This window comes from Triturus cristatus, chromosome 10, assembly GCF_964204655.1.
Source record: "Triturus cristatus chromosome 10, aTriCri1.1, whole genome shotgun sequence".
Lineage (NCBI taxonomy): Eukaryota > Metazoa > Chordata > Amphibia > Caudata > Salamandridae > Triturus > Triturus cristatus.
Window position 1 is genome coordinate 856,971,248 of NC_140593.1, and position 22,380 is coordinate 856,993,627.

Consider the following 22,380-nt stretch of genomic DNA (forward strand, 5'->3'; position numbering starts at 1 on the left):
AAGAAGTTTCCCACGGCTCGCTGGGTTCAAGGACTGCCTCTTCTTAAGCTTGCATTGAGATAATTAGGTTTTAGAGGGTGCACATAAAAGCAGCTCATGCACAGTGTTTCTGCCCGGTCTCGAACCGGGGACCTTTCTGGTGTTAGGCGAACGTGACGACCACTACACTACAGAAACTCACTTGCTGTGTTTTACTGTTAGAGCAAGGTTCCTCTCAAGGATTCTCTCTACTTCTATTCTGCTGTATCAGCAGCCACTCAGAAAGCGAGGAGCAAGTGTGAAAACTGCAGAGATATCAGCCAACATGCTTGCAATTAGACGCAAAAAAAATTGACTTATGCAGGCATCGACAGACAAATATCGGATGCCTAAATGCCAGCAAGTACAGCTTGGGAAAGCATCACCTGGGACACACACAGACTAAGCATGAAGGCAGAAAAAGCATGGTGATCCATGTTTCTTATGAGGTTCAAAATATTTTGTGCAACAATGCGGCGAGTGTAATGAGAAATAGTCAGGCATTGTGAGTTTTGAGTAGGATTCGTATGTTTACCTCTGAAAAAAGGCTGGTCCGGGATTTGAACCCGGGACCTCTCGCACCCTAAGCGAGAATCATACCCCTAGACCAACGAGCCGAGGCACACAAGAGTCCCCTTTCGCACCGGCTCCGGGGGTTATTGGCAGTGAGTTAGTGAATGCTTCACCCAAAGCAAGCAACTGCACATGCTGCTCTCTTCTGCAATATGGTTGCTGTCTTTTCCATGGCCGTCATCGAACAAGAAATGAAAATGCCTCTATCCTTCAGACATTTTGTTTGTTCTAGGTGTATGCTCTCGGTGAGGTCAATAAAACCATTTCTGCTCTCATGCCTTGCTTTCATGAAGTAGGCCCAACCTTCAGTACACAAGGACGTGCAACGAATAGCGCAAACTATCGTCACTTCTCTTTTTGAGCTGTCACTGATGCCCCTGGAGCACAGTACGTCACGCTGGTGAGGGATAGACAGCTTCCATTATCTCAGCTTTCCTATAAGTTGAGAGAGTAAATGCAAGCTGTGTGAAAAACAGAAAGCTGCTGTTTCTGCCCGGTCTCGAACCAGGGACCTTTCGCGTGTAAAGCGAACGTGATAACCACTACACTACAGAAACAGACACGCTTGCAGGAATCTTCTTGGCATGTAGTGGGCTGGAATGCACAGACCAAGGGCCAATGTCCATGAAGCTCAAAGTTGGACCCTCCTTACCCGATCTCTTTCCTTGGAAGAAAGGAACGAGGACCACTTTTATTCCAAAAGGCGATTTTAAAACCATACCTGAAACCACACTAGAAAAACACTTTGCATTTAATTTTCCTACACTGAGGGTCCACCCCAGAAAAGCAGTTTCAAAGAAGTCCGGCACTGAAATTCTATACGCCAAAAGTGGGAAATAGCGTAGAGGGAAAGGAACTTTCTCACCATACACGGCATCTTATAGCATTGAAAAGAAGAAATGGCCCTATATAATAAGCAGCCTAAAAATAATTCCACAGCATGGGCTCGTACGGGATTTGAACCCGGGACCTCTCGCACCCGAAGCGAGAATCATACCCCTAGACCAACGAGCCTGATTCCCCAGTCGGCATTTTAAGCAATTTCTTATGCGTCTTTCAGAAACAAAGCAGGGCTATTTGGCTGCTCTCTCTCTATGTGAACCACACAAAGTCATGTTTTCTCTCAAGGTGTTGTTTTTTTCACTCTTGCAAGGAAGGGATCAGTCGATATCCTAGCTGCCAGAGAGCAGAAAAAAGGCGCTGATGAGAACTGCAGGCACTTTCTGGCACTTGTACTCCTTTGCAAGTCCTGGACACTTGCCCCATAGACTTCCACCCCAGATGCAAGGGAGGGCCTGCCAATTCTTGCTCCTAAGACAGAGGCATTTGATTCTTGGATTCAAACACGCTCACTCAGCGCTCGATCAGGCTCGATCAGGCGAGATTTATATGAGTGGCTCGCAGGACTGAAACACTCACCTGGGAGCCCCAGGGTGGCTGAATTCCCAGGAAGGTCATTGTTGGGCAAGTCACCTCCTTTCCTCCTGCCTCAATCTAGAATTGGCTGCAAATCACAAGATAGAGTTCAATGTCCGTGTGTACTGCCTACTCCCAGCTACCTCTCTGTCTTCCTTATGTAAATTAAAATTCGCAAGGGGGGACCAATGACAATCTGCTCCTCCCACATAACCAGGAAGCCCTGTTGAACATGTCTGCCTGTGTTGTTGCAGGGACAGTGCCTTCTCTGCCCAAAAGGTGGCAGAAGAGCCTCACAACAAAGATGGGATCAACTGCTTAATGAGAAACCAGCACGGCAGTTTGTGTGATGGAGTGCAAATTTAACGGAAGGTGTGCCTGAGGTGTCCCTTCCAGGAATACATGGAATTGTGATTGAGGGCCCAGCCTGATCGTTGGTGGATTTCTCGTCATATGTTACAGGTCCGTGCAATGATTGTGGTGTGTGGGGAATGCACTGCAAAAAACAGGAGGATTTAAGGGTGTAAAAGAAACCTGTCAGAAGTGGGATTTGAACCCACGCCTCCATGAGGAGACCAGAAGTCTCAGTTGCACTGAAGATCAAGCTCTCTTGAGTCTGGCGCCTTAGACCACTCAGCCATCCTGACAGCCCTGGGTGTGCACAGATCTGACTCTTCTGACTGCACCTGCCAATGTTTGCACTTACAACGTTCACAGCAATGTCACAAGTGTAAAGACCCCACAATACAACATGGCATGACAAAAAAAAAGCTAGGCACAAGAGCGACCACTGATGGATGCGGATTACTTTGTTTCGTCTTGCAAAAGTAAAAGAAGTTTCCCACGGCTCGCTGGGTTCAAGGACTGCCTCTTCTTAAGCTTGCATTGAGATAATTAGGTTTTAGAGGGTGCACATAAAAGCAGCTCATGCACAGTGTTTCTGCCCGGTCTCGAACCGGGGACCTTTCTGGTGTTAGGCGAACGTGACGACCACTACACTACAGAAACTCACTTGCTGTGTTTTACTGTTAGAGCAAGGTTCCTCTCAAGGATTCTCTCTACTTCTATTCTGCTGTATCAGCAGCCACTCAGAAAGCGAGGAGCAAGTGTGAAAACTGCAGAGATATCAGCCAACATGCTTGCAATTAGACGCAAAAAAAATTGACTTATGCAGGCATCGACAGACAAATATCGGATGCCTAAATGCCAGCAAGTACAGCTTGGGAAAGCATCACCTGGGACACACACAGACTAAGCATGAAGGCAGAAAAAGCATGGTGATCCATGTTTCTTATGAGGTTCAAAATATTTTGTGCAACAATGCGGCGAGTGTAATGAGAAATAGTCAGGCATTGTGAGTTTTGAGTAGGATTCGTATGTTTACCTCTGAAAAAAGGCTGGTCCGGGATTTGAACCCGGGACCTCTCGCACCCTAAGCGAGAATCATACCCCTAGACCAACGAGCCGAGGCACACAAGAGTCCCCTTTCGCACCGGCTCCGGGGGTTATTGGCAGTGAGTTAGTGAATGCTTCACCCAAAGCAAGCAACTGCACATGCTGCTCTCTTCTGCAATATGGTTGCTGTCTTTTCCATGGCCGTCATCGAACAAGAAATGAAAATGCCTCTATCCTTCAGACATTTTGTTTGTTCTAGGTGTATGCTCTCGGTGAGGTCAATAAAACCATTTCTGCTCTCATGCCTTGCTTTCATGAAGTAGGCCCAACCTTCAGTACACAAGGACGTGCAACGAATAGCGCAAACTATCGTCACTTCTCTTTTTGAGCTGTCACTGATGCCCCTGGAGCACAGTACGTCACGCTGGTGAGGGATAGACAGCTTCCATTATCTCAGCTTTCCTATAAGTTGAGAGAGTAAATGCAAGCTGTGTGAAAAACAGAAAGCTGCTGTTTCTGCCCGGTCTCGAACCAGGGACCTTTCGCGTGTAAAGCGAACGTGATAACCACTACACTACAGAAACAGACACGCTTGCAGGAATCTTCTTGGCATGTAGTGGGCTGGAATGCACAGACCAAGGGCCAATGTCCATGAAGCTCAAAGTTGGACCCTCCTTACCCGATCTCTTTCTTTGGAAGAAAGGAACGAGGACCACTTTTATTCCAAAAGGCGATTTTAAAACCATACCTGAAACCACACTAGAAAAACACTTTGCATTTAATTTTCCTACACTGAGGGTCCACCCCAGAAAAGCAGTTTCAAAGAAGTCCGGCACTGAAATTCTATACGCCAAAAGTGGGAAATAGCGTAGAGGGAAAGGAACTTTCTCACCATACACGGCATCTTATAGCATTGAAAAGAAGAAATGGCCCTATATAATAAGCAGCCTAAAAATAATTCCACAGCATGGGCTCGTACGGGATTTGAACCCGGGACCTCTCGCACCCGAAGCGAGAATCATACCCCTAGACCAACGAGCCTGATTCCCCAGTCGGCATTTTAAGCAATTTCTTATGCGTCTTTCAGAAACAAAGCAGGGCTATTTGGCTGCTCTCTCTCTATGTGAACCACACAAAGTCATGTTTTCTCTCAAGGTGTTGTTTTTTTCACTCTTGCAAGGAAGAGATCAGTCGATAGCCTAGCTGCCAGAGAGCAGAAAAAAGGCGCTGATGAGAACTGCAGGCACTTTCTGGCACTTGTACTCCTCTGCAAGTCCTGGACACTTGCCCCATAGACTTCCACCCCAGATGCAAGGGAGGGCCTGCCAATTCTTGCTCCTAAGACAGAGGCATTTGATTCTTGGATTCAAACACGCTCACTCAGCGCTCGATCAGGCTCGATCAAGCGAGATTTATATGAGTGGCTCGCAGGACTGAAACACTCACCTGGGAGCCCCAGGGTGGCTGAATTCCCAGTATGGCCATTTTTGGGCAAGTCACCTCCTTTCCTCCTGCCTCAATCTAGAATTGGCTGCAAATCACAAGATAGAGTTCAATGTCCGTGTGTACTGCCTACTCCCAGCTACCTCTCTGTCTTCCTTATGTAAATTAAAATTCGCAAGGGGGGACCAATGACAATCTGCTCCTCCCACATAACCAGGAAGCCCTGTTGAACATGTCTGCCTGTGTTGTTGCAGGGACAGTGCCTTCTCCGCCCAAAAGGTGGCAGGAGAGCCTCACAACAAAGATGGGATCAACTGCTTAATGAGAAACCAGCACGGCAGTTTGTGTGATGGAGTGCAAATTTAACGGAAGGTGTGCCTGAGGTGTCCCTTCCAGGAATACATGGAATTGTGATTGAGGGCCCAGCCTGATCGTGGGTGGATTTCTCGTCATATGTTACAGGTCCGTGCAAAGATTGTGGTGTGTGGGGAATGCACTGCAAAAAACAGGACGATTTAAGGGTGTAAAAGAAGCCTGTCAGAAGTGGGATTTGAACCCACGCCTCCATGAGGAGACCAGAAGTCTCAGTTGCACTGAAGATCAAGCTCTCTTGCGTCTGGCGCCTTAGACCACTCGGCCATCCTGACAGCCCTGGGTGTGCACAGATCTGACTCTTCTGACTGCACCTGCCAATCTTTGCACTTACAACGTTCACAGCAATGTCACAAGTGTAAAGACTCCACAATACAACATGGCATGACAAAAAAAAAGCTAGGCACAAGAGCGACCACTGATGGATGCGGATTACTTTGTTTCGTCTTGCAAAAGTAAAGGAAGTTTCCCACGGCTCGCTGGGTTCAAGGACCGCCTCTTCTTAAGCTTGCATTGAGATAATAAGGTTTTAGAGGGTGCACATAAAAGCAGCTCATGCACAGTGTTTCTGCCCGGTCTCGAACCGGGGACCTTTCGCGTGTTAGGCGAACGTGATGACCACTACACTACAGAAACTCACTTGCTGTGTTTTACTGTTAGAGCAAGGTTCCTCTCAAGGATTCTCTCTACTTCTATTCTGCTGTATCAGCAGCCACTCAGAAAGCGAGGAGCAAGTGTGAAAACTGCAGAGATATCAGCCAACATGCTTGCAATTAGACGTATTAAAATTGACTTATGCAGGCATCGACAGACAAATATCTGATGCCTAAATGCCAGCAAGTACAGCTTGGGAAAGCATCACCTGGGACACACACAGACTAAGCATGAAGGCAGAAAAAGCATGGTGATCCATGTTTCTTATGAGGTTCAAAATATTTTGTGCAACAATGCGGCGAGTGTAATGAGAAATAGTCAGGCATTGTGAGTTTTGAGTAGGATTCGTATGTTTACCTCTGAAAAAGGGCTGGTCCGGGATTTGAACCCGGGACCTCTCGCACCCTAAGCGAGAATCATACCCCTAGACCAACGAGCCGAGGCACACAAGAATCTCCTTTCGCACCGGCTCCGGGGGTTATTGGTAGTGAGTTAGTGAATGCTTCACCCAAAGCAAGCAACTGCACATGCTGCTCTCTTCTGCAATATGGTTGCTGTCTTTTCCATGGCCGTCATCGAACAAGAAATGAAAATGCCTCTATCCTTCAGACATTTTGTTTGTTCTAGGTGTATGCTCTCGGTGAGGTCAATAAAACCATTTCTGCTCTCATGCCTTGCTTTCATGAAGTAGGCCCAACCTTCAGTACACAAGGACGTGCAAACGAATAGCGCAAACTATCGTCACTTCTCTTTTTGAGCTGTCACTGATGCCCCTGGAGCACAGTACGTCACGCTGGTGAGGGATAGACAGCTTCCATTATCTCAGCTTTCCTATAAGTTGAGAGAGTAAATGCAAACTGTGTGAAAAACAGAAAGCTGCTGTTTCTGCCCGGTCTCGAACCAGGGACCTTTCGCGTGAAAAGCGAACGTGATAACCACTACACTACAGAAACAGACACGCTTGCAGGAATCTTCTTGGCATGTAGTGGGCTGGAATGCACAGACCAAGGGCCAATGTCCATGAAGCTCAAAGTTGGACCCTCCTTACCCGATCTCTTTCTTTGGAAGAAAGGAACGAGGACCACTTTTATTCCAAAAGGCGATTTTAAAACCATACCTGAAACCACACTAGAAAAACACTTTGCATTTAATTTTCCTTTACTGATGGTCCACCCCAGAAAAGCAGTTTCAAAGAAGTCCGGCACTGAAATTCTATACGCCAAAAGTGGGAAATAGCGTAGAGGGAAAGGAACTTTCTCACCATACACGGCGTCTTATAGCATTGAAAAGAAGAAATGGCCCTATATAATAAGCAGCCTAAAAATAATTCCACAGCATGGGCTCGTCCGGGATTTGAACCCGGGACCTCTCGCACCCGAAGCGAGAATCATACCCCTAGACCAACGAGCCTGATTCCCCAGTCGGCATTTTAAGCAATTTCTTATGCGTCTTTCAGAAACAAAGCAGGGCTATTTGGCTGCTCTCTCTCTATGTGAACCACACAAAGTCATGTTTTCTCTCAAGGTGTTGTTTTTTTCACTCTTGCAAGGAAGAGATCAGTCGATAGCCTAGCTGCCAGAGAGCAGAAAAAAGGCGCTGATGAGAACTCCAGGCACTTTCTGGCACTTGTACTCCTCTGCAAGTCCTGGACACTTGCCCCATAGACTTCCACCCCAGATGCAAGGGAGGGCCTGCCAATTCTTGCTCCTAAGACAGAGGCATTTGATTCTTGGATTCAAACACGCTCACTCAGCGCTCGATCAGGCTCGATCAAGCGAGATTTATATGAGTGGCTCGCAGGACTGAAACACTCACCTGGGAGCCCCAGGGTGGCTGAATTCCCAGTATGGCCATTTTTGGGCAAGTCACCTCCTTTCCTCCTGCCTCAATCTAGAATTGGCTGCAAATCACAAGATAGAGTTCAATGTCCGTGTGTACTGCCTACTCCCAGCTACCTCTCTGTCTTCCTTATGTAAATTAAAATTCGCAAGGGGGGACCAATGACAATCTGCTCCTCCCACATAACCAGGAAGCCCTGTTGAACATGTCTGCCTGTGTTGTTGCAGGGACAGTGCCTTCTCCGCCCAAAAGGTGGCAGGAGAGCCTCACAACAAAGATGGGATCAACTGCTTGATGAGAAACCAGCACGGCAGTTTGTGTGATGGAGTGCAAATTTAACGGAAGGTGTGCCTGAGGTGTCCCTTCCAGGAATACATGGAATTGTGATTGAGGGCCCAGCCTGATCGTGGGTGGATTTCTCGTCATATGTTACAGGTCCGTGCAAAGATTGTGGTGTGTGGGGAATGCACTGCAAAAAACAGGACGATTTAAGGGTGTAAAAGAAGCCTGTCAGAAGTGGGATTTGAACCCACGCCTCCATGAGGAGACCAGAAGTCTCAGTTGCACTGAAGATCAAGCTCTCTTGCGTCTGGCGCCTTAGACCACTCGGCCATCCTGACAGCCCTGGGTGTGCACAGATCTGACTCTTCTGACTGCACCTGCCAATCTTTGCACTTACAACGTTCACAGCAATGTCACAAGTGTAAAGACTCCACAATACAACATGGCATGACAAAAAAAAAGCTAGGCACAAGAGCGACCACTGATGGATGCGGATTACTTTGTTTTGTCTTGCAAAAGTAAAGGAAGTTTCCCACGGCTCGCTGGGTTCAAGGACCGCCTCTTCTTAAGCTTGCATTGAGATAATAAGGTTTTAGAGGGTGCACATAAAAGCAGCTCATGCACAGTGTTTCTGCCCGGTCTCGAACCGGGGACCTTTCGCGTGTTAGGCGAACGTGATGACCACTACACTACAGAAACTCACTTGCTGTGTTTTACTGTTAGAGCAAGGTTCCTCTCAAGGATTCTCTCTACTTCTATTCTGCTGTATCAGCAGCCACTCAGAAAGCGAGGAGCAAGTGTGAAAACTGCAGAGATATCAGCCAACATGCTTGCAATTAGACGTATTAAAATCGACTTATGCAGGCATCGACAGACAAATATCTGATGCCTAAATGCCAGCAAGTACAGCTTGGGAAAGCATCACCTGGGACACACACAGACTAAGCATGAAGGCAGAAAAAGCATGGTGATCCATGTTTCTTATGAGGTTCAAAATATTTTGTGCAACAATGTGGCCAGTGTAATGAGAAATAGTCAGGCATTGTGAGTTTTGAGTAGGATTCGTATGTTTACCTCTGAAAAAGGGCTCGTCCGGGATTTGAACCCGGGACCTCTCGCACCCTAAGCGAGAATCATACCCCTAGACCAACGAGCCGAGGCACACAAGAGTCTCCTTTCACACCGGCTCCGGGGGTTATTGGCAGCGAGTTAGTGAATGCTTCACCCAAAGCAAGCAACTGCACATGCTGCTCTCTTCTGCAATATGGTTGCTGTCTTTTCCATGGCCGTCATCGAACAAGAAATGAAAATGCCTCTATCCTTCAGACATTTTGTTTGTTCTAGGTGTATGCTCTCGGTGAGGTCAATAAAACCATTTCTGCTCTCATGCCTTGCTTTCATGAAGTAGGCCCAACCTTCAGTACACAAGGACGTGCAACGAATAGCGCAAACTATCGTCACTTCTCTTTTTGAGCTGTCACTGATGCCCCTGGAGCACAGTACGTCACGCTGGTGAGGGATAGACAGCTTCCATTATCTCAGCTTTCCTATAAGTTGAGAGAGTAAATGCAAACTGTGTGAAAAACAGAAAGCTGCTGTTTCTGCCCGGTCTCGAACAAGGGACCTTTCGCATGTAAAGCAAACGTGATAACCACTACACTACAGAAACAGACACGCTTGCAGGAATCTTCTTGGCATGTAGTGGGCTGGAATGCACAGACCAAGGGCCAATGTCCATGAAGCTCAAAGTTGGACCCTCCTTACCCGATCTCTTTCTTTGGAAGAAAGGAACGAGGACCAATTTTATTCCAAAAGGCGATTTTAAAACCATACCTGAAACCACACTAGAAAAACACTTTGCATTTAATTTTCCTACACTGATGGTCCACCCCAGAAAAGCAGTTGCAAAGAAGTCCGGCACTGAAATTCTATACGCCAAAAGTGGGAAATAGCGTAGAGGGAAAGGAACTTTCTCACCATACACGGCGTCTTATAGCATTGAAAAGAAGAAATGGCCCTATATAATAAGCAGCCTAAAAATAATTCCACAGCATGGGCTTTTCTGGGATTTGAACCCGGGACCTCTCGCACCCGAAGCGAGAATCATACCCCTAGACCAACGAGCCGAGGCACACAAGAGTCTCCTTTCACACCGGCTCCGGGGGTTATTGGCAGCGAGTTAGTGAATGCTTCACCCAAAGCAAGCAACTGCACATGCTGCTCTCTTCTGCAATATGGTTGCTGTCTTTTCCATGGCCGTCATCGAACAAGAAATGAAAATGCCTCTATCCTTCAGACATTTTGTTTGTTCTAGGTGTATGCTCTCGGTGAGGTCAATAAAACCATTTCTGCTCTCATGCCTTGCTTTCATGAAGTAGGCCCAACCTTCAGTACACAAGGACATGCAACGAATAGCGCAAACTATCGTCACTTCTCTTTTTGAGCTGTCACTGATGCCCCTGGAGCACAGTACGTCACGCTGGTGAGGGATAGACAGCTTCCATTATCTCAGCTTTCCTATAAGTTGAGAGAGTAAATGCAAACTGTGTGAAAAACAGAAAGCTGCTGTTTCTGCCCGGTCTCGAACAAGGGACCTTTCGCATGTAAAGCAAACGTGATAACCACTACACTACAGAAACAGACACGCTTGCAGGAATCTTCTTGGCATGTAGTGGGCTGGAATGCACAGACCAAGGGCCAATGTCCATGAAGCTCAAAGTTGGACCCTCCTTACCCGATCTCTTTCTTTGGAAGAAAGGAACGAGGACCAATTTTATTCCAAAAGGCGATTTTAAAACCATACCTGAAACCACACTAGAAAAACACTTTGCATTTAATTTTCATACACTGATGGTCCACCCCAGAAAAGCAGTTGCAAAGAAGTCCGGCACTGAAATTCTATACGCCAAAAGTGGGAAATAGCGTAGAGGGAAAGGAACTTTCTCACCATACACGGCGTCTTATAGCATTGAAAAGAAGAAATGGCCCTATATAATAAGCAGCCTAAAAATAATTCCACAGCATGGGCTCGTCCAGGATTTGAACCCGGGACCTCTCGCACCCGAAGCGAGAATCATACCCCTAGACCAACGAGCCTGATTCCCCAGTCGGCATTTTAAGCAATTTCTGATGCGTCTTTCAGAAACAAAGCAGGGCTATTTGGCTGCTCTCTCTCTATGTGAACCACACAAAGTCATGTTTTCTCTCAAGGTGTTGTTTTTTTCACTCTTGCAAGGAAGGGATCAGTCGATAGCCTAGCTGCCAGAGAGCAGAAAAAAGGCACTGATGAGAACTGCAGGCACTTTCTGGCACTTGTACTCCTCTGCAAGTCCTGGACACTTGCCCCATAGACTTCCACCCCAGATGCAAGGGAGGGCCTGCCAATTCTTGCTCCTAAGACAGAGGCATTTGATTTTTGGATTCAAACACGCTCACTCAGCACTCGATCAGGCTCGATCAGGCGAGATTTATATGAGTGGCTCGCAGGACTGAAACACTCACCTGGGAGCCCCAGGGTGGCTGAATTCCCAGTATGGCCATTTTTGGGCAAGTCACCTCCTTTCCTCCTGCCTCAATCTAGAATTGGCTGCAAATCACAAGATAGAGTTCAATGTCCGTGTGTACTGCCTACTCCCAGCTACCTCTCTGTCTTCCTTATGTAAATTAAAATTCGCAAGGGGGGACCAATGACAATCTGCTCCTCCCACATAACCAGGAAGCCCTGTTGAACATGTCTGCCTGTGTTGTTGCAGGGACAGTGCCTTCTCCGCCCAAAAGGTGGCAGGAGAGCCTCACAACAAAGATGGGATCAACTGCTTACTGAGAAACCAGCACGGCAGTTTGTGTGATGGAGTGCAAATTTAACGGAAGGTGTGCCTGAGGTGTCCCTTCCAGGAATACATGGAATTGTGATTGAGGGCCCAGCCTGATCGTTGGTGGATTTCTCGTCATATGTTACAGGTCCGTGCAATGATTGTGGTGTGTGGGGAATGCACTGCAAAAAACAGGACGATTTAAGGGTGTAAAAGAAACCTGTCAGAAGAGGGATTTGAACCCACGCCTCCATGAGGAGACCAGAAGTCTCAATTGCACTGAAGATCAAGCTCTCTTGAGTGTTGCGCCTTAAACCACTCAGCCATCCTGACAGCCCTGGGTGTGCACAGATCTGACTCTTCTGACTGCACCTGCCAATGTTTGCACTTACAACGTTCACAGCAATGTCACAAGTGTAAAGACCCCACAATACAACATGGCATGACAAAAAAAAAGCTAGGCACAAGAGCGACCACTGATGGATGCGGATTACTTTGTTTCGTCTTGCAAAAGAAAAGGAAGTTTCCCACGGCTCGCTGGGTTCAAGGACCGCCTCTTCTTAAGCTTGCATTGAGATAATAAGGTTTTAGAGGGTGCACATAAAAGCAGCTCATGCACAGTGTTTCTGCCCGGTCTCAAACCGGGGACCTTTCGCGTGTTAGGCGAGCGTGATGACCACTACACTACAGAAACTCACTTGCTGTGTTTTACTGTTAGAGCAAGGTTCCTCTCAAGGATTCTCTCTACTTCTATTCTGCTGTATCAGCAGCCACTCAGAAAGCGAGGAGCAAGTGTGAAAACTGCAGAGATATCAGCCAACATGCTTGCAATTAGACGCAAAAAAAATTGACTTATGCAGGCATCGACAGACAAATATCGGATGCCTAAATGCCAGCAAGTACAGCTTGGGAAAGCATCACCTGGGACACACACAGACTAAGCATGAAGGCAGGAAAAGCATGGTGATCCATGTTTCTTATGAGGTTCAAAATATTTTGTGCAACAATGCGGCGAGTGTAATGAGAAATAGTCAGGCATTGTGAGTTTTGAGTAGGATTCGTATGTTTACCACTGAAAAAGGGCTCGTCCGGGATTTGAACCCGGGACCTCTCGCACCCTAAGCGAGAATCATACCCCTAGACCAACGAGCCGAGGCACACAAGAATCGCCTTTCGCACCGGCTCCGGGGGTTATTGGCAGCGAGTTAGTGAATGCTTCACTCAAAGCAAGCAACTGCACATGCTGCTCTCTTCTGCAATATGGTTGCTGTCTTTTCCATGGCCGTCATCGAACAAGAAATGAAAATGCCTCTATCCTTCAGACATTTTGTTTGTTCTAGGTGTATGCTCTCGGTGAGGTCAATAAAACCATTTCTGCTCTCATGCCTTGCTTTCATGAAGTAGGCCCAACCTTCAGTACACAAGGACGTGCAAACGAATAGCGCAAACTATCGTCACTTCTCTTTTTGAGCTGTCACTGATGCCCCTGGAGCACAGTACGTCACGCTGGTGAGGGATAGACAGCTTCCATTATCTCAGCTTTCCTATAAGTTGAGAGAGTAAATGCAAACTGTGTGAAAAACAGAAAGCTGCTGTTTCTGCCCAGTCTCGAACCAGGGACCTTTCGCGTGTAAAGCGAACGTGATAACCACTAGACTACAGAAACAGACACGCTTGCATCTTCTTGGCATGTAGTGGGCTGGAATGCACAGACCAAGGGCCAATGTCCATGAAGCTCAAAGTTGGACCCTCCTTACCCGATCTCTTTCTTTGGAAGAAAGGAACGAGGACCACTTTTATTCCAAAAGGCGATTTTAAAACCATACCTGAAACCACACTAGAAAAACACTTTGCATTTAATTTTCCTACACTGATGGTCCACCCCAGAAAAGCAGTTTCAAAGAAGTCCGGCACTGAAATTCTATTCGCCAAAAGTGGGAAATAGCGTAGAGGGAAAGGAACTTTCTCACCATACACGGCGTCTTATAGCATTGAAAAGAAGAAATGGCCCTATATAATAAGCAGCCTAAAAATAATTCCACAGCATGGGCTCGTCCGGGATTTGAACCCGGGACCTCTCGCACCCGAAGCGAGAATCATACCCCTAGACCAACGAGCCTGATTCCCCATTCGGCATTTTAAGCAATTTCTTATGCGTCTTTCAGAAACAAAGCAGGGCTATTTGGCTGCTCTCTCTCTATGTGAACCACACAAAGTCATGTTTTCTCTCAAGGTGTTGTTTTTTTCACTCTTGCAAGGAAGGGATCAGTCGATAGCCTAGCTGCCAGAGAGCAGAAAAAAGGCGCTGATGAGAACTGCAGGCACTTTCTGGCACTTGTACTCCTCTGCAAGTCCTGGACACTTGCCCCATAGACTTCCACCCCAGATGCAAGGGAGGGCCTGCCAATTCTTGCTCCTAAGACAGAGGCATTTGATTCTTGGATTCAAACACGCTCACTCAGCACTCGATCAGGCTCGATCAAGCGAGATTTATATGAGTGGCTCGCAGGACTGAAACACTCACCTGGGAGCCCCAGGGTGGCTGAATTCCCAGTATGGCCATTTTTGGGCAAGTCACCTCCTTTCCTCCTGCCTCAATCTAGAATTGGCTGCAAATCACAAGATAGAGTTCAATGTCCGTGTGTACTGCCTACTCCCAGCTACCTCTCTGTCTTCCTTATGTAAATTAAAATTCGCAAGGGGGGACCAATGACAATCTGCTCCTCCCACATAACCAGGAAGCCCTGTTGAACATGTCTGCCTGTGTTGTTGCAGGGACAGTGCCTTCTCCGCCCAAAAGGTGGCAGGAGAGCCTCACAACAAAGATGGGATCAACTGCTTACTGAGAAACCAGCACGGCAGTTTGTGTGATGGAGTGCAAATTTAACGGAAGGTGTGCCTGAGGTGTCCCTTCCAGGAATACATGGAATTGTGATTGAGGGCCCAGCCTGATCGTTGGTGGATTTCTCGTCATATGTTACAGGTCCGTGCAATGATTGTGGTGTGTGGGGAATGCACTGCAAAAAACAGGACGATTTAAGGGTGTAAAAGAAACCTGTCAGAAGAGGGATTTGAACCCACGCCTCCATGAGGAGACCAGAAGTCTCAGTTGCACTGAAGATCAAGCTCTCTTGAGTGTTGCGCCTTAAACCACTCAGCCATCCTGACAGCCCTGGGTGTGCACAGATCTGACTCTTCTGACTGCACCTGCCAATGTTTGCACTTACAACGTTCACAGCAATGTCACAAGTGTAAAGACCCCACAATACAACATGGCATGACAAAAAAAAAGCTAGGCACAAGAGCGACCACTGATGGATGCGGATTACTTTGTTTCGTCTTGCAAAAGAAAAGGAAGTTTCCCACGGCTCGCTGGGTTCAAGGACCGCCTCTTCTTAAGCTTGCATTGAGATAATAAGGTTTTAGAGGGTGCACATAAAAGCAGCTCATGCACAGTGTTTCTGCCCGGTCTCAAACCGGGGACCTTTCGCGTGTTAGGCGAGCGTGATGACCACTACGCTACAGAAACTCACTTGCTGTGTTTTACTGTTAGAGCAAGGTTCCTCTCAAGGATTCTCTCTACTTCTATTCTGCTGTATCAGCAGCCACTCAGAAAGCGAGGAGCAAGTGTGAAAACTGCAGAGATATCAGCCAACATGCTTGCAATTAGACGCAAAAAAAATTGACTTATGCAGGCATCGACAGACAAATATCTGATGCCTAAATGCCAGCAAGTACAGCTTGGGAAAGCATCACCTGGGACACACACAGACTAAGCATGAAGGCAGAAAAAGCATGGTGATCCATGTTTCTTATGAGGTTCAAAATATTTTGTGCAACAATGCGGCGAGTGTAATGAGAAATAGTCAGGCATTGTGAGTTTTGAGTAGGATTCGTATGTTTACCACTGAAAAAGGGCTCGTCCGGGATTTGAACCCGGGACCTCTCGCACCCTAAGCGAGAATCATACCCCTAGACCAACGAGCCGAGGCACACAAGAATCGCCTTTCGCACCGGCTCCGGGGGTTATTGGCAGCGAGTTAGTGAATGCTTCACCCAAAGCAAGCAACTGCACATGCTGCTCTCTTCTGCAATATGGTTGCTGTCTTTTCCATGGCCGTCATCGAACAAGAAATGAAAATGCCTCTATCCTTCAGACATTTTGTTTGTTCTAGGTGTATGCTCTCGGTGAGGTCAATAAAACCATTTCTGCTCTCATGCCTTGCTTTCATGAAGTAGGCCCAACCTTCAGTACACAAGGACGTGCAAACGAATAGCGCAAACTATCGTCACTTCTCTTTTTGAGCTGTCACTGATGCCCCTGGAGCACAGTACGTCACGCTGGTGAGGGATAGACAGCTTCCATTATCTCAGCTTTCCTATAAGTTGAGAGAGTAAATGCAAACTGTGTGAAAAACAGAAAGCTGCTGTTTCTGCCCGGTCTCGAACCAGGGACCTTTCGCGTGTAAAGCGAACGTGATAACCACTAGACTACAGAAACAGACACGCTTGCATCTTCTTGGCATGTAGTGGGCTGGAATGCACAGACCAAGGGCCAATGTCCATGAAGCTCAAAGTTGGACCCTCCTTACCCGATCTCTTTCTTTGGAAGAAAGGAACGAGGACCACTTTTATTCCAAAAGGCGATTTTAAAACCATACCTGAAACCACACTAGAAAAACACTTTGCATTTAATTTTCCTACACTGATGGTCCACCCCAGAAAAGCAGTTTCAAAGAAGTCCGGCACTGAAATTCTATTCGCCAAAAGTGGGAAATAGCGTAGAGGGAAAGGAACTTTCTCACCATACACGGCGTCTTATAGCATTGAAAAGAAGAAATGGCCCTATATAATAAGCAGCCTAAAAATAATTCCACAGCATGGGCTCGTCCGGGATTTGAACCCGGGACCTCTCGCACCTGAAGCGAGAATCATACCCCTAGACCAACGAGCCTGATTCCCCATTCGGCATTTTAAGCAATTTCTTATGCGTCTTTCAGAAACAAAGCAGGGCTATTTGGCTGCTCTCTCTCTATGTGAACCACACAAAGTCATGTTTTCTCTCAAGGTGTTGTTTTTTTCACTCTTGCAAGGAAGGGATCAGTCGATAGCCTAGCTGCCAGAGAGCAGAAAAAATGCGCTGATGAGAACTGCAGGCACTTTCTGGCACTTGTACTCCTCTGCAAGTCCTGGACACATGCCCCATAGACTTCCACCCCAGATGCAAGGGAGGGCCTGCCAATTCTTGCTCCTAAGACAGAGGCATTTGATTCTTGGATTCAAACACGCTCACTCAGCGCTCGATCAGGCTCGATCAAGCGAGATTTATATGAGTGGCTCGCAGGACTGAAACACTCACCTGGGAGCCCCAGGGTGGCTGAATTTCCAGTATGGCCATTTTTGGGCAAGTCACCTCCTTTCCTCCTGCCTCAATCTAGAATTGGCTGCAAATCACAAGATAGAGTTCAATGTCCGTGTGTACTGCCTACTCCCAGCTACCTCTCTGTCGTCCTTATGTAAATTAAAATTCGCAAGGGGGGACCAATGACAATCTGCTCCTCCCACATAACCAGGAAGCCCTGTTGAACATGTCTGCCTGTGTTGTTGCAGGGACAGTGCCTTCTCCGCCCAAAAGGTGGCAGGAGAGCCTCACAACAAAGATGGGATCAACTGCTTGATGAGAAACCAGCACGGCAGTTTGTGTGATGGAGTGCAAATTTAACGGAAGGTGTGCCTGAGGTGTCCCTTCCAGGAATACATGGAATTGTGATTGAGGGCCCAGCCTGATCGTGGGTGGATTTCTCGTCATATGTTACAGGTCCGTGCAAAGATTGTGGTGTGTGGGGAATGCACTGCAAAAAACAGGACGATTTAAGGGTGTAAAAGAAGCCTGTCAGAAGTGGGATTTGAACCCACACCTCCATGAGGAGACCAGAAGTCTCAGTTGCACTGAAGATCAAGATCTCTCGCGTCTGGCGCCTTAGACCACTCGGCCATCCTGACAGCCCTGGGTGTGCACAGATCTGACTCTTCTGACTGCACCTGCCAATCTTTGCACTTACAACGTTCACAGCAATGTCACAAGTGTAAAGACTCCACAATACAACATGGCATGACAAAAAAAAAGCTAGGCACAAGAGCGACCACTGATGGATGCGGATTACTTTGTTTCGTCTTGCAAAAGTAAAGGAAGTTTCCCACGGCTCGCTGGGTTCAAGGACCGCCTCTTCTTAAGCTTGCATTGAGATAATAAGGTTTTAGAGGGTGCACATAAAAGCAGCTCATGCATAGTGTTTCTGCCCGGTCTCGAACCGGGGACCTTTCGCATGTTAGGCGAACGTGATGACCACTACACTACAGAAACTCACTTGCTGAGTTTTACTGTTAGAGCAAGGTTCCTCTCAAGGATTCTCTCTACTTCTATTCTGCTGTATCAGCAGCCACTCAGAAAGCGAGGAGCAAGTGTGAAAACTGCAGAGATATCAGCCAACATGCTTGCAATTAGACGTATTAAAATTGACTTATGCAGGCATCGACAGACAAATATCTGATGCCTAAATGCCAGCAAGTACAGCTTGGGAAAGCATCACCTGGGACACACACAGACTAAGCATGAAGGCAGAAAAAGCATGGTGATCCATGTTTCTTATGAGGTTCAAAATATTTTGTGCAACAATGCGGCGAGTGTAATGAGAAATAGTCAGGCATTGTGAGTTTTGAGTAGGATTCGTATGTTTACCTCTGAAAAAGGGCTCGTCCGGAATTTGAACCCGGGACCTCTCGCACCCTAAGCGAGAATCATACCCCTAGACCAACGAGCCGAGGCACACAAGAGTCTCCTGTCGCACCGGCTCCGGGGGTTATTGGCAGCGAGTTAGTGAATGCTTCACCCAAAGCAAGCAACTGCACATGCTGCTCTCTTCTGCAATATGGTTGCTGTCTTTTCCATGGACGTCATCGAACAAGAAATGAAAATGCCTCTATCCTTCAGACATTTTGTTTGTTCTAGGTGTATGCTCTCGGTGAGGTCAATAAAACCATTTCTGCTCTCATGCCTTGCTTTCATGAAGTAGGCCCAACCTTCAGTACACAAGGACGTGCAACGAATAGCGCAAACTATCGTCACTTCTCTTTTTGAGCTGTCACTGATGCCCCTGGAGCACAGTACGTCACGCTGGTGAGGGATAGACAGCTTCCATTATCTCAGCTTTCCTATAAGTTGAGAGAGTAAATGCAAACTGTGTGAAAAACAGAAAGCTGCTGTTTCTGCCCAGTCTCGAACCAGGGACCTTTCGCATGTAAAGCAAACGTGATAACCACTACACTACAGAAACAGACACGCTTGCAGGAATCTTCTTGGCATGTAGTGGGCTGGAATGCACAGACCAAGGGCCAATGTCCATGAAGCTCAAAGTTGGACCCTCCTTACCCGATCTCTTTCTTTGGAAGAAAGGAACGAGGACCACTTTTAGACCAAAAGGCGATTTTAAAACCATACCTGAAACCACACTAGAAAAACACTTTGCATTTAATTTTCCTACACTGATGGTCCACCCCAGAAAAGCAGTTGCAAAGAAGTCCGGCACTGAAATTCTATACGCCAAAAGTGGGAAATAGCGTAGAGGGAAAGGAACTTTCTCACCATACACGGCGTCTTATAGCATTGAAAAGAAGAAATGGCCCTATATATTAAGCAGCCTAAAAATAATTCCACAGCATGGGCTCGTCCGGGATTTGAACCCGGGACCTCTCGCACCCGAAGCGAGAATCATACCCCTAGACCAACGAGCCTGATTCCCCAGTCGGCATTTTAAGCAATTTCTGATGCGTCTTTCAGAAACAAAGCAGGGCTATTTGGCTGCTCTCTCTCTATGTGAACCACACAAAGTCATGTTTTCTCTCAAGGTGTTGTTTTTTTCACTCTTGCAAGGAAGGGATCAGTCGATATCCTAGCTGCCAGAGAGCAGAAAAAAGGCGCTGATGAGAACTGCAGGCACTTTCTGGCACTTGTACTCCTCTGCAAGTCCTGGACACTTGCCCCATAGACTTCCACCCCAGATGCAAGGGAGGGCCTGCCAATTCTTGCTCCTAAGACAGAGGCATTTGATTCTTGGATTCAAACACGCTCACTCAGCGCTCGATCAGGCGAGATTTATATGAGTGGCTCGCAGGACTGATACACTCACCTGGGAGCCCCAGGGTGGCTGAATTCCCAGGAAGGTCATTGTTGGGCAAGTCACCTCCTTTCCTCCTGCCTCAATCTAGAATTGGCTGCAAATCACAAGATAGAGTTCAATGTCCGTGTGTACTGCCTACTCCCAGCTACCTCTCTGTCTTCCTTATGTAAATTAAAATTCGCAAGGGGGGACCAATGACAATCTGCTCCTCCCACATAACCAGGAAGCCCTGTTGAACATGTCTGCCTGTGTTGTTGCAGGGACAGTGCCTTCTCCGCCCAAAAGGTGGCAGGAGAGCCTCACAACAAAGATGGGATCAACTGCTTAATGAGAAACCAGCACGGCAGTTTGTGTGATGGAGTGCAAATTTAATGGAAGGTGTGCCTGAGGTGTCCCTTCCAGGAATACATGGAATTGTGATTGAGGGCCCAGCCTGATCGTGGGTGGATTTCTCGTCATATGTTACAGGTCCGTGCAAAGATTGTGGTGTGTGGGGAATGCACTGCAAAAAACAGGACGATTTAAGGGTGTAAAAGAAACCTGTCAGAAGTGGGATTTGAACCCATGCCTCCATGAGGAGACCAGAAGTCTCAGTTGCACTGAAGATCAAGTTCTCTTGAGTCTGGCACCTTAGACCACTCAGCCATCCTGACAGCCCTGGGTGTGCAGAGATCTGACTCTTCTGACTGCACCTGCCAATGTTTGCACTTACAACGTTCACAGCAATGTCACAAGTGTAAAGACCCCACAATACAACATGGCATGACAAAAAAAAAGCTAGGCCCAAGAGCGACCACTGATGGATGCGGATTACTTTGTTTCGTCTTGCAAAAGAAAAGGAAGTTTCCCACGGCTCGCTGGGTTCAAGGACCGCCTCTTCTTAAGCTTGCATTGAGATAATAAGGTTTTAGAGGGTGCACATAAAAGCAGGCTCATGCACAGTGTTTCTGCCCGGTCTCGAACCAGGGACCTTTCGCGTGTTAGGCGAACGTGATGACCACTACACTACAGAAACTCACTTGCTGTGTTTTAATGTTAGAGCAAGGTTCCTCTCAAGGATTCTCTCTACTTCTATTCTGCTGTATCAGCAGCCACTCAGAAAGCGAGGAGCAAGTGTGAAAACTGCAGAGATATCAGCCAACATGCTTGCAATTAGACGTATTAAAATTGACTTATGCAGGCATCGACAGACAAATATCTGATGCCTAAATGCCAGCAAGTACAGCTTGGGAAAGCATCACCTGGGACACACACAGACTAAGCATGAAGGCAGAAAAAGCATGGTGATCCATGTTTCTTATGAGGTTCAAAATATTTTGTGCAACAATGCGGCGAGTGTAATGAGAAATAGTCAGGCATTGTGAGCTTTGAGTAGGATTCGTATGTTTACCTCTGAAAAAGGGCTGGTCTGGGATTTGAACCCGGGACCTCTCGCACCCTAAGCGAGAATCATACCCCTAGACCAACGAGCCTAGGCACACAAGAGTCGCCTTTCGCACCGGCTTCGGGGGTTATTGGCAGTGAGTTAGTGAATGCTTCACCCAAAGCAAGCAACTGCACATGCTGCTCTCTTCTGCAATATGGTTGCTGTCTTTTCCATGGCCGTCATCGAACAAGAAATGAAAATGCCTCTATCCTTCAGACATTTTGTTTGTTCTAGGTGTATGTTCTCGGTGAGGTCAATAAAACCATTTCTGCTCTCATGCCTTGCTTTCATGAAGTAGGCCCAACCTTCAGTACACAAGGACGTGCAAACGAATAGCGCAAACTATCGTCACTTCTCTTTTTGAGCTGTCACTGATGCCCCTGGAGCACAGTACGTCATGCTGGTGAGGGATAGACAGCTTCCATTATCTCAGCTTTCCTATAAGTTGAGAGAGTAAATGCAAACTGTGTGAAAAACAGAACGCTGCTGTTTCTGCCCGGTCTCGAACCAGGGACCTTTCGCGTGAAAAGCGAACGTGATAACCACTACACTACAGAAACAGACACGCTTGTAGGAATCTTCTTGGCATGTAGTGGGCTGGAATGCACAGACCAAGGGCCAATGTCCATGAAGCTCAAAGTTGGACCCTCCTTACCCGATCTCTTTCTTTGGAAGAAAGGAACGAGGACCACTTTTATTCCAAAAGGCGATTTTAAAACCATACCTGAAACCACACTAGAAAAACACTTTGCATTTAATTTTCCTACACTGATGGTCCACCCCAGAAAAGCAGTTGCAAAGAAGTCCGGCACTGAAATTCTATACGCCAAAAGTGGAAAATAGCGTAGAGGGAAAGGAACTTTCTCACCATACACGGCGTCTTATAGCATTGAAAAGAAGAAATGGCCCTATATAATAAGCAGCCTAAAAATAATTCCACAGCATGGGTTCGTCCGGGATTTGAACCCGGGAC

General features: G+C 47.1%; 16 non-coding genes across 16 annotated transcripts; all 16 read right to left on the minus strand.

Annotated features, from left to right (window-relative positions):
• Nucleotides 1-1,075: 1,075 nt before the first annotated feature.
• On the minus strand, nt 1,076-1,148 carry TRNAV-UAC (transfer RNA valine (anticodon UAC)). Its single transcript has one exon. It is a non-coding gene; the product is annotated as a tRNA-Val (tRNA).
• Nucleotides 1,149-3,913: 2,765 nt separating this feature from the next.
• On the minus strand, nt 3,914-3,986 carry TRNAV-UAC (transfer RNA valine (anticodon UAC)). Its single transcript has one exon. It is a non-coding gene; the product is annotated as a tRNA-Val (tRNA).
• Nucleotides 3,987-5,780: 1,794 nt separating this feature from the next.
• On the minus strand, nt 5,781-5,853 carry TRNAV-AAC (transfer RNA valine (anticodon AAC)). The gene has a single exon. It is a non-coding gene; the product is annotated as a tRNA-Val (tRNA).
• An 898-nt stretch (nt 5,854-6,751) lies between these two features.
• Nucleotides 6,752-6,824, minus strand: TRNAE-UUC (transfer RNA glutamic acid (anticodon UUC)). Its single transcript has one exon. It is a non-coding gene; the product is annotated as a tRNA-Glu (tRNA).
• Nucleotides 6,825-7,209: 385 nt separating this feature from the next.
• On the minus strand, nt 7,210-7,281 carry TRNAP-CGG (transfer RNA proline (anticodon CGG)). Its single transcript has one exon. It is a non-coding gene; the product is annotated as a tRNA-Pro (tRNA).
• A 1,337-nt stretch (nt 7,282-8,618) lies between these two features.
• On the minus strand, nt 8,619-8,691 carry TRNAV-AAC (transfer RNA valine (anticodon AAC)). Its single transcript has one exon. It is a non-coding gene; the product is annotated as a tRNA-Val (tRNA).
• A 385-nt stretch (nt 8,692-9,076) lies between these two features.
• On the minus strand, nt 9,077-9,148 carry TRNAP-AGG (transfer RNA proline (anticodon AGG)). The gene has a single exon. It is a non-coding gene; the product is annotated as a tRNA-Pro (tRNA).
• Nucleotides 9,149-11,016: 1,868 nt separating this feature from the next.
• TRNAP-CGG (transfer RNA proline (anticodon CGG)) lies at nt 11,017-11,088 on the minus strand. Its single transcript has one exon. It is a non-coding gene; the product is annotated as a tRNA-Pro (tRNA).
• Nucleotides 11,089-12,884: 1,796 nt separating this feature from the next.
• TRNAP-AGG (transfer RNA proline (anticodon AGG)) lies at nt 12,885-12,956 on the minus strand. Its single transcript has one exon. It is a non-coding gene; the product is annotated as a tRNA-Pro (tRNA).
• An 895-nt stretch (nt 12,957-13,851) lies between these two features.
• Nucleotides 13,852-13,923, minus strand: TRNAP-CGG (transfer RNA proline (anticodon CGG)). The gene has a single exon. It is a non-coding gene; the product is annotated as a tRNA-Pro (tRNA).
• Nucleotides 13,924-15,719: 1,796 nt separating this feature from the next.
• Nucleotides 15,720-15,791, minus strand: TRNAP-AGG (transfer RNA proline (anticodon AGG)). Its single transcript has one exon. It is a non-coding gene; the product is annotated as a tRNA-Pro (tRNA).
• Nucleotides 15,792-17,695: 1,904 nt separating this feature from the next.
• On the minus strand, nt 17,696-17,807 carry TRNAS-CGA (transfer RNA serine (anticodon CGA)). Its single transcript has 2 exons — nt 17,770-17,807; nt 17,696-17,741 (listed from the first exon to the last, which is right to left on the minus strand). It is a non-coding gene; the product is annotated as a tRNA-Ser (tRNA).
• A 288-nt stretch (nt 17,808-18,095) lies between these two features.
• On the minus strand, nt 18,096-18,168 carry TRNAV-AAC (transfer RNA valine (anticodon AAC)). Its single transcript has one exon. It is a non-coding gene; the product is annotated as a tRNA-Val (tRNA).
• A 1,355-nt stretch (nt 18,169-19,523) lies between these two features.
• TRNAP-CGG (transfer RNA proline (anticodon CGG)) lies at nt 19,524-19,595 on the minus strand. The gene has a single exon. It is a non-coding gene; the product is annotated as a tRNA-Pro (tRNA).
• A 1,328-nt stretch (nt 19,596-20,923) lies between these two features.
• TRNAV-AAC (transfer RNA valine (anticodon AAC)) lies at nt 20,924-20,996 on the minus strand. Its single transcript has one exon. It is a non-coding gene; the product is annotated as a tRNA-Val (tRNA).
• Nucleotides 20,997-21,894: 898 nt separating this feature from the next.
• On the minus strand, nt 21,895-21,967 carry TRNAE-UUC (transfer RNA glutamic acid (anticodon UUC)). The gene has a single exon. It is a non-coding gene; the product is annotated as a tRNA-Glu (tRNA).
• Between the last annotated feature and the right edge of the window lie 413 nt (nt 21,968-22,380).